This window comes from Lineus longissimus, chromosome 7 (genome assembly GCF_910592395.1).
Source record: "Lineus longissimus chromosome 7, tnLinLong1.2, whole genome shotgun sequence".
Taxonomy (NCBI): domain Eukaryota; kingdom Metazoa; phylum Nemertea; class Pilidiophora; order Heteronemertea; family Lineidae; genus Lineus; species Lineus longissimus.
In genome coordinates this window covers 12,841,843-12,852,034 of record NC_088314.1, presented here as the reverse complement: position 1 = coordinate 12,852,034, position 10,192 = coordinate 12,841,843, and the positions used below count along the sequence as shown (strand labels likewise).

General features: G+C 40.6%; 1 long non-coding RNA gene across 1 annotated transcript; it reads right to left on the bottom strand.

The window, feature by feature from the left end:
* Window positions 1-3,236: 3,236 nt before the first annotated feature.
* Window positions 3,237-8,651, bottom strand: LOC135491548 (uncharacterized). Its single transcript, XR_010447846.1, has 3 exons — window positions 8,476-8,651; window positions 7,025-7,315; window positions 3,237-3,974 (listed from the first exon to the last, which is right to left on the bottom strand). It is a non-coding gene; the product is annotated as an uncharacterized LOC135491548 (long non-coding RNA).
* Between the last annotated feature and the right edge of the window lie 1,541 nt (window positions 8,652-10,192).

The window sequence follows — 10,192 nt, the reverse complement described above, 5'->3', positions numbered from 1 at the left end:
GAATATTTCCGGGAGCCAGGTTCTGAACCACACTCTGAGTTGCTAAACCAAATGAGGCTATGGTCGTTTGAATGTCATCATAAACAGCACTGCCTGAAAAACAATGATAACAAATTTTTAAATAGGCAACATGCCCAATCTCCTTGGACCACCAATTTCTACTAACTTCGACGCAGAAGGGCCCAAACGCCAATAGTGAAGTGATAACCCACGTCACCATAAATCAGGGAATGTTTGGCAAAACAATTTGAAGCGGATTTAGGCACCAATCTTCTTGGGCTTGTCAACCATACCAAGATCCAAAGTGTGATTTTCTCCAGCCTCAGACACATGGCATTGATTAGAAAAAGGTGTCATTAGAAATATTTATTTGTCTACTTGTCAAAACCACTTGGAACTTATTGGATCTTGGTGTCTGGGGTGAAGGAGATGTCACATTTGATGACAAGTTGGGGGGGGGGAATGCGTACACACGAGGGATTTCTCACCAACTTAGTTGGAATTTTAATTTATAAAAGGAATAGGCCAATGTGTTTGCAACGCAGACCAGGTAACTGATACTTTGCCTTCTGGATTGCATCTTTTGTTTTTATAAGGAATTTTTTGTTTATATAAGGAGTGTGCTGGTAGAAATTTCCCGTGTGATTCAGTCAACAACATAGTTGGGCCATATTTTGACTTTTCTTTATGGGACTCCCTAATCAGAGTTCCAAGTTCCATGAAGTTCCAAGTTCCAAGGGGCCATCTCAGAAATGCATTCAATGCCAAAATTCATGATTTGCAGCGATACATTGTTACAATGCATGCGTCTGGCCTATCAAAAGTTATCTCAACATATGTTTCCAAGGAGTTTCTTGGGTTGGGTCACTAATGCCGTGGTCACACTGGGGTTTTAACACGAATTGAATTCGAATTAAAACGTTGATACGTATTGGGGCGTCACACTCAATTCGGTTCATACCGATCTCAATCCGCTTTAACCAACACGGTTCTTAAACCGAATTGAATGCGAATCAGCTAATCCGAATCAACGAAACCGTATTGAGATTTCAAGTGTGACGCGCTTGATACGAATTAAGGTTTTCGATCGCACTGCGCATGCGCCCGGCGCATGGAAAATGACCTTTGACCGCGGGAACAAGTGCTCCGAACTAGTTAACTGATGTATTTAAATGATCTCATTAACTCAAATCGTTTTTCGTTATGCCATAGAATAGGGAAAAATCAACTCCCTTGCACGTGACTTGCATTTCCATTTCGTATTCCGGAGAGCACTCTACGGAATTCGGTTTCAATTCGCATCCAGTGTGAACACACCATTAATGAACCAATGTACTATTATAATAAAAAAGCTAGCCAGGTGATGCCTTTGATTGCGTAATATTATATAACCTTACATGCAGCCCCAGGCAGTGTGGGTAGGACTCGTGGGTTTGTATCCGCTCCCAGTTGCAATCCTCAACTCAAGAACATCGACAAGAGAATAAATCTTGCCTTTATTTATGCCTTACAAATACATCTTAGAATTATAATTATTATATAAGATTTAATTAAACCCTTTCCACCTGTCTTTGATGAACAGGAAGTTTCAATTTTGTCACTACAACTGCTTATAAACATGCTCTTTGATGGTAAAGGAATCTGCATATAAGCTGTCAAGATTGATTGATGAGTAAGGAAGCCTGAATTAAGTCCAGGCCTTGTTTCTGTACCCAAACTCAGCAGGTGTTCAGATGCTTGCTAAGGCTGGCCCAAATAAATTGTCCGTTTGCAGTAACCCTACCAAAGGTATTCATACAGGGTAAGTGGGTTTTTCTTAATTTTCAGTGATTTTAGCAAAACCATAGAAAAACTCCAAGATGCTAAAGAAAATTACTAAAATGCCAATACAATCTTTTGGGTATGCATGATTTTGGTGGGTCGGTCGGGGTGACGGCAAACAAAAAAGAAATTGGGCCAGCCTAATAATGGGCCTGGCAGACATTGTCAGAGGAAGGATTGGGGCAATGGGATTGGGGGCGCATCCCTTCAAAAAGAACTTCTTTGTTCCCTCTCGGTGCAAACTCTGTGGAGAACACTGACCGTTCGGAATATGCATCACAAACAGAACGTCCACATTTTTGTAGCGAAACGTGTGGGATACAGGGTTACCATCAGATATAAAGTTGTCACCCCTCTGTTGAATAGTACGGAGAACCCCAAAAATTAGCATCACAACAAACACCCCCCCCCCCCCGTTGCATGGTGTGGAGAACACTGACAAGGCTAAAAGCACATTGAAAAGAATTGCTGCCCCCATCGCACTTCCATCACAAGGTAAATGTATTAAAGCGTCACCTATCGGAGGAAATCGCATGGTTTCCCTCTATTAAACATTAACTCCCAGTGACAGACCCCTTTAAGCGATATGCATCACAAGGTAAATGTGGTCAAGAGCCACCTATCGGAGGACGTCTACAGCATTGTTTCCCTTTAATTTCCAAACATTAACAACTGACATTTCCGAAGCACCACCTAAATCATGTTGAGATAGCCCCCCTGGAACTTGGAACTTGGAACTTGGAACTTCATGGAACTTGGAACTCTGATTAGGGACTCCCCTTCTTTATCACCAGATTAGTATTTGGAAAGATGCAAATGAGGCCCGCAATACAGGCTTATACATATCCGCCAAGGCTGTACCTTCTCATAATACACGGTTTTGCCCAAAACCTCCTATCATCCCATCGACTTCTCCTTTTCCTCTTTTCACTGATACTTTTTACAATAATAATAGATAAAATCTATTTTGGCCTAAAAATAGTGCAGGACCTAAATATTGCTGGATTTTATGTCTTTCGATTTTATGTCTAACTTCCAGTCACCTGTGCACCTGTTCTTAATTTTAAAACCAACTAAGTTGGTGAAAAATCCCTCATGTGTCTTCCTACACACGAGGGACTTCTCACCAACTTTGTTGGAATTTTAATTCATAACAGGAATCCAGACCAGGTAACTGATACTTTGCCCGATTGGTTGGAGTTGCTGGTTTTTGTTTATATAAGGATTTTTTTGTTTATATAAGGAGTGTGCTTAATCTCTATATATGAAAATGTTGAACACAAATTGATATCAGACACGCCCACTCGTCGATCACGTGATGCTCGGCTGGGCCTGTAATTGGTCAGGCAGTTGAAAAAACACAAATATTTTCAAGAAACAAACAGTGACTCATGACTGAATACAATACACTCAAATATATGCTGATACCATAGCGATCTGAGGGTTCTCCAAGAGGCGAAATGGAGTCTTGCAAATGACCAAAATGTTCTGCAGAAAGTGGACAATCAGAGTCAGCTACATGAACTGTATCAGTCTCGTTTGCGGTCGGTCCTTCCCAATCAATACCATAATCTGGAAGATCATTTGGCTCCAAATGGTCATCACTACCATGGTCATAAAACATATTATCGATATGAGAATGTCCTGAACCTTACAGACGTAGAATACCCTCAATATAAAGTTGGCAAGGGGTATGACCACGTTCTGAGGAAAGTCGGTGATTATTCCACTGATTTTGGAAAATGGTGATGTTTCTCTGCATACGAGGTGTAAAAACATATTGAAGGGACCAACGATGGATATTGTTATTTATATCAAGGATACCAGAGTCCTCCATAAAATAAAAAAGATCATAATAGACATTAGTCGAACCGTGGAAAAGGTCACGCCAAAATCTTTCAATCCTTTGATTATGAACAGAGCGGCCACGAATCATGCTTCCTCTGTTCATCCCACGATTGACGTTCATATAGGTCTCGACTTCATTGTTTTCTGTTCCACGATCCGCCCTTACTCTTGATGGTATTCCATATGTTGAGGTGGCAGTCCGAAAAGATCTTAGCACGGTTGCTGCACGATTGTTGCACGCAATGGACAGAAAAACCATCAAACGGCTGTACCCATCAATACCACCATGGATGACAAAGCCCCATCTGAAAATATAAAATAAAATACATAAGTATATCAAAGTGATATTCACAGGACTAATTGTGGTCGAAACAATTTGGACAAAAAATGTGCCCCTGCTAATGGCATTCTGGCTGCCCACTACATTACAAACAAGCTATTTATTGGCATAACAGTGCAAGGGTGCGGGGTGGTTGTAGTAGAAGAACCACGACAGTATGTATACATACAGGATGTCCCATGGGCTCCCGAACAAAGCAGCTTGCAAAGTGCCAAAAGGGCCGATCGACAACACTGGTCAATACGAGTATTTTACAATGGGCTCAAGAGCCCAGGGGACATGCTGTTTGTCATGTTTTCAGCGTCGACACCTACAGACGATGGACCATTTGACACTAGTGAGTCACGTCAAAAATGCTGAGCGTCATCAACGATTGCCTGATGACCATGTTCACATTTGGCGCATATCTGTTTTCCACAAAAATATCCGAAAAAAATTCTCCAGGAACAAATGTTTTTGTTTTTGTCACATGCATGCACACAACGGTCATCTTGAACAAAATGTTTATGTCATTTTGTTCGTCATGTGTGCCTTAGCTTAAACATTTTTTGGTAGCCCAATCTATTCTACATATGAATTGAGAGGTCTACTCAGCCATTTCTCTTGGGAACTCTTTTTGTCAATAAACAAAATGGGGATAGTCTTAAATACCCTAAGACTATATTTATCAAAAATAAGGTACTCTTTTAAATAAAAAATATGTGTTAATTTCATTCAATTGCTCCAGTTGGTAAGGTCACACCAGGACTTTTAATGCGGAGACATCCTAGATTGTTACTTCGGCCCTTCCGGGAGAACATTTTGACCTCTGCTGATCTAAATTACTAAATAAAGGTGTGGTCAATAATCAATCTATTTCAAATCGTAGCCTAGGCCAAACCCTTTCAGACGATACCTCATCGGATGATATTCTTCAATGATTCCTATACACAAATGACGTTTTGGGTATTTTTTCGAGTCTCATAATGGTCCACAACAGGAGTTTCCAAGAGATGGCTAGGCAAACCCCTCAATTCATAGAATGGATGTACCTACCCAAAAATGTTTATAGCACTTGTAACCTAAAAACCCTTTTTTTTGCACAATTCTTGCACTTGGCTCCCCTACATAGCCTTAGTTAGAACTTCTTTGCAGAAGACTACAGTTCATTTCCAGGATAAAACATTATGCAAATTGGTTTTTAAATTATTGAGGTCGGTCACGTGACCTCGGATTAGCAAAATTAGTAAAAAATATATTTAGACATGTATGTATGATCTAGTTTTCCAATCGGCATCATTCTGGTCAGAAGAACAGTCTCATTATATTGCAGGAAATGAAATGGCCAGGGCCATTGTGCTCACCTCACGTGGAGGAAAGATGGATAAAGAGCATGGTATTGTGTCATGTAGTGTTAGGTTTGATGTAGGTCCAAGCAATTACAATTTCCCCAAAATGGCCAATTTACAGTACATTCGACCTCTGTGACCTTGAAAAGTAGGTCAAATCAAAGAAGACCCGGGTGACACATTGAATGGTTGTTAGAATTAGATGTACCTATGATATAAAATTGGTGCCAATCGGGCAAGTAGGAATAATGGCATTTTGAAGAACTTAGGATTTGGCCCCCTCCCTGGAGGCTAAACGGCAAATCAGATCGCACCAAACTTCAGTACCTGAGATCATCTGACCAAGGGGTACATGTGTACTTAATTTGTGATCAATAGTCATTGCAGTTAAGAAACGTGCCATAGTTACAGCCTGACGGCGAATTTACGCCATTTGACCTCTGTGACCTTGACAAGAAGGTCAAATTAAAAACCTGTGTGACATATACTGTATGGTGGTTAGATGTACCCATGATATCGAATTGGTGGCAATCGGGCAAGAAGTAAAGGAATAATCACATTTTTAAGGTTTTTGGATTTTGCCCCCTGGTGGTCAAGTGGTGAATCATATTGGACCAAACATCGGTCCCTGAGATCACCTGACTAAGGGGTGAATGTGTACCAAATTTGGTATCAATAGTCATTGCAGTTTAGAAACGTGCCATCGTTACATCCTAACGGCCAATTTACACCATTTGACCTCTTGTGACCTTGAAAAGGAGGTCAAATCAAAAACCCGGAGGATATATGATGCACCTTTGCTAGAAGTACCTACCATATTTTTTTCAAAATTTCCTGACTACTATTAAGGGAGATATTGCATATTTTCACTTTTAACGTTTGGCCCCCTGGTGGCCAAACTATGAAACGAATTGGACCGAAACTTGGTCTCCAAGGTGTCATTACATAAGGGTACATGTGTACCAAGTTTCAACTCAATAGCTCTAACAGTTACGAAACGTGCCCTGCTAACGGACGACGGACGACGACGACGACGACGACGCCGACGACGACGACGGACGACGGACGCCACGGTATGGGATAAGCTCACCTCTGCTAAGAGGTGAGCTAAAAAGCAGTTTGAGAACTTTTTAGGTTTTTTTACCACACGCAGGTGTGTTTAGACTTAGAGGACTTTATTCATAACTGCACAATGAAAATATTTTTTATTTTGATACCACCATTGTAATATAATGTAAAGGATTACACTTTTCGATTATAGCATGATTTATTCCAGCAAAGGTCTATGAATGATGCCGATAGTGGACGTGACATCCACTATGCTGTTTTGGAAATGGGGAGTGCGGGAATACGGATTAGGCGTGGTGCAAATTGATAGAAACTGATTTCAAGATGGCCACCCTGGTTGTCATATCGAGAATCGAATGAGCCAATTTTCGAAAGGAACTTTCCTCTAGTCATCCCCAACTTTCAGACCAAAAATTAATTTCACCTGGTTCTACTTTAAATTGACAGAAACCGATTTCAAGGTGGCTGCCAAGGTGTTATATATCAAGAATCAAACAAGTCCCTTTTTTGAAATGAACTTTCCTCTAGTCACACCCAAAATACATACCAAAAATGTTTTTACAAGAGTTCTCTTTTGAACGGAAATTGAAAAGTTAATGGACTTGGTGATGGTACATACCTAATCAACTTATGGTTCCCATCTATATGCCAAAGGGAATTTGGTCCCGCAACCCTGTATGAACGCCTCCTAATTGAATGACACCACCTTAATGCCACCGATGTCGGGTCTACTCGAAGCATACTATCTCTAACTCGCTGCCGAGAAACATAGATATTCTCGCTTACAAGCCTAGCGTGAACTAATCTGTAGCCAAGATGTCGATTGAAGGAACAGATGGTGCGGACAGCTGCATCAAGTTGCGTATTGTTTATCCTGGTACGACGCAATCTGTATGACAAGGAATAATATCTGAAAGATATAATAATACAGAATGTTTCAGAGAATCTATCAGAATCTATGTAGACCAAAACCTCGCTATGCCGCGGTTTTGGCCAATATTTTGGCTCCACCCGACCGGTTTCGGTGAGACGATCAATAACGACAGTGAGGTATCAATTTCTATTCTAAAAACATCTCAAATTAAATATCGACTTATGTGGTGTTTTAAATGCTTTTGAAATGACTCCACATTTTGCACCAACCCAAGCGGTTTGGGTTGTCTCACCCAAACCTCAGTGGTGAAAACGAAGCTAAATATCTATTATGAAAAAAATATTCTCAGTCGGGTGTTTTTAATTTGATACCTGGCTTACTTCTACCGATTTCGCGCTCACAAGTGGCCGTACAGATGGAAGGACGGCAGGTATTTTCTCTGCGAGCGACCAGGGACAACTAAACAAAATGAGTCAACCAGGGAAACAGACAACAATAGTTTTCAATCCATCAACATCTTACAATACATTGTAAGGTGGATCGAACACCCGGCATAATACATGACCCGTTTAGGCCCAAGTAAAGGTAGAACTTTAAGGAGTATCGCAAAGCAAGAAAAATACAGATAGGAATTTCCGTTTCACAATATTAGCTGTCAGGGGTGTGGTTTTTGAAGAAGGAAATATCCCGCCAGACAAGCTAATTTGGGTTTTTTGAAACATGTGCAACTGCTTAGTTTTTATGTACAGTTTTAGCTATGACAATGACTATGTAATTTTTAACAACATTCAGCAGCCAATTTAATCCATGTTAATTCCCTGTGTAAATTTTCAAGACACCCGAGAATTCAAATTAGTTTTGAGATCCAAGTTCAAAACGTTTATTTTTGGCCACCCGGTATTTTGCATTTCCAATTACCTGTATGACAAGACAAAGGACTGAAAACTTTGAGTCCCATTATCTCTAAAGAACACGAAGATGGGATGGCCCAGTCAGGTTCTTAGGGGCTCAAATATTGATTATCAAAGGTCCACCCCACCAACTATTATCAAGTTGACTGACTGTTGACAAGTACATGTATTTTTTGTTGAATGGCCTAAAATAAGTATTGATAATATAGCCCACAGTAGCCTGCATTATTTATTGCCTCTAGGCTCTAGACATGCTATATCATGAGTTTTTAGCAAATGACTTACCTCAACCTGCGGCGCACTGTTGATACAGAAACATGTAGCATAGCTGCAATCCTTGGAACAGTGAAATCGAGGTCAAACAAAAATTCCAATTGTTGTTGAGAAATTGCATAGGCTGGGGGGCCAACTTGATCACTCCAAGTACATTGAGAATGAAATCCTGACCGTACACCTGCAGGTATCCTGAAAAAATGAAGTTAAAGAAATTCACATTGAATTTGAATACATGTAGGCCTATGCCAGGTGGGTAGTGTGGCCGTGTGCTGGCCATGCGGAGGTTCGGATTTCTCACTACTAGACCCTCTTTCAGTATGCGTATTGACTAACATGGACGTGAAGTGTAGACCCATAGGCAATGTTTCCGCTAGGACTGAATGAAAAGGAGGTACAATGCTTTTTTAAAAAGCAATTTTGATGCAGTAAAACAACATTTCAGGCGTAAAAAAGGTCATAAAATCCTATTTTATCTTAAAAATTACCTTACTTCAAATTAATAGACCACTTCCGCACCAGGTAGCGTACTGCAAGCCATAACAAAGCCAGTCTTCAATTGGCTTGACCAGCACATAAAATACCATATTTCTAGGGGCGGTGGTCTTTTTAGGACGCTTCTGTTTTTTGTTCATACAGTTCAGCTTTAATTTCACGATTTTGCGTAAACCCCGATGAATCTGTCTTAGAATGCTCAGAGTCAGAGAGAAATCGAATTGTGTGCTATGGTAGAAATCTTGTGTTTGATGTGTCAGCCAAGCCTAACACTTTATTTTGAACAGAAAAACAGCATGCTGTATACCGATAATGAATGAAATGGCCAGAATTTTCACAAGATTTTTTATGGATTGTTAGAGAAAAGAGAGAAGGAAAGATGCATTGGGACTGCGACATTTTATCTTACAGACTTGATTTGCTGTATATTTTGCATCATACAACAGTTAAACCGGATGGATGTTATGATAACGAAACGAAAAAGGACAATGCGTTGGTTAAAGGGACGATGTGAAACGAATATGAAAACCGTAGCGATTAGGAACACTGGTTATTTTATTTTCACCAGAGCGAAGTTTATGCCCGCCCGCCATCTGACCATCCGATGGCCAACGTCATATTTTAAGTTGCAGAGAGAGCCAAATGCCAAATCTGGACTTAACTCTACTGTCTTTACTATCATTTTTAGAACAAGGACGGTTTTTCTTAGTTAACGAGACAATAAGAATGTGTGATAGATTGTTTTTGAAAGGTAGTTCATTGAATGAGGATTGTGAGAAAAAGATGCTTTTTAGCTCACCTCTTAGCAGAGGTGAGCTTATCCCATACCGTGGCGTCCGTCGTCCGTCGTCGTCGTCGTCGTCGTCGTCGTCGTCGTCCGTCGTCGTCCGTCGTCCGTTAGCAGGGCACGTTTCGTAACTGTTAGAGCTATTGAGTTGAAACTTGGTACACATGTACCCTTATGTAATGACACCTGGGAGACCAAGTTTCGGTCCGATTCGTTTCATGGTTTGGCCACCAGGGGGCCAAACGTTAAAAGTGAAAATATGCAATATCTCCCTTAATAGTAGTCGGGAAATTTTGAAAAAAATATGGTAGGTACTTCTAGCAAAGGTGCATCATATATCCTCCGGGTTTTTGATTTGACCTCCTTTTCAAGGTCACAGAGGTCAAATGGTGTAAATTAGCCGTTAGGATGTAACGATGGCACGTTTCTAAACTGCAATGACTATTG